Genomic DNA, 1,196 nt, shown 5'->3' on the forward strand with positions numbered 1-1,196 from the left:
AGATACTTTGGAGACATCGTCTATGTTCTATTTTGTAACCTTGGTTACAGTTTTGTTTTTGTTGTTGTTGGTGGTGGTGGCAGTGTTAACACTTGCATCTGTGTTTGTGAATTCTGTTTTCTTTTTCTCCATTCTCTCGTTTAACTGTGAGGAAGGAAGACTAGGAAATTCTTTTTCGAACGAAACACTGCAAAATTCAGCGTTCGTTTGACGAAAACATTCATGGCTAGAAGACGCCATCGTCTCAAAATAAAAATGGCTAGAAAGCCGAAATTGATTTTAAAAACCTGGAAATGTGCCACACAGGGCAGATTTCCGTTGCGAAAAACTTGCACCAGAAAGTCTATAAGTTGTTGTTATACAACTTTCTATATAAAATAAACTTTACAAACAAACTTTTTAAAACATAAAAAAGGCAAAACTTACGGAGCCGACACATCTACCGTCTGTCCATAGAGATAGCTAGCTAGCTAGCTAGCTAGCTAGATAGATAGATAGATAGATAGATAGATAGATAGATAGATAGATCGTCAATTCAATTTCGAGTATAACCACCTTCTTATAGCGCACTGATGCTCGTAACATATTTTGCAACTACTCTACAATAGCCATCTAAGATTACATCAATTTGTATAAATGGTCGAAAATGAGAGGAGAATAATAAATATGAGTGTCCAGTGGAGAGTATTTCAAGAGAAGCAACGAATAAAAGTATACTACATAAAACACAAGCTGAGTTCTTGATTTATAATATTAAGAGAGGGTACAGCAATCGATTGGTGGATAGGGACATGTATTTGAAGCGAATAAGTTCACATCAAACTGCATACAAGAGAAATTCTTTATGTTATTTTAAAATTTGAATTGGACAATCACTTGATAAAAGACCCAAAATGTTGTCAGTTCTTTCTTGTATGTGTCTTACCGTCGCACTTGCAGAATATAATGTGGGAGCAATTGCTGATCTGATGAAGCCCATTAAGGCAGAAACACGTTTCACAGTTTCCCTCTTGTCTCCAGATAATCATTCATGTCTTTATGATCGTATCAATTTCAGACAATTTTTGATTTTTCAGAATAATTTTCCCTCGGAGTTGGTACTAATTACTACCATGCATAGATATCTAGATATAGATGCACACACAAACAGACATGTTTATGTGTGTGTATATATATATATATATATATATATATAT

This window comes from Octopus bimaculoides, chromosome 10 (genome assembly GCF_001194135.2).
Source record: "Octopus bimaculoides isolate UCB-OBI-ISO-001 chromosome 10, ASM119413v2, whole genome shotgun sequence".
Classification (NCBI taxonomy): Eukaryota; Metazoa; Mollusca; class Cephalopoda; order Octopoda; family Octopodidae; genus Octopus; species Octopus bimaculoides.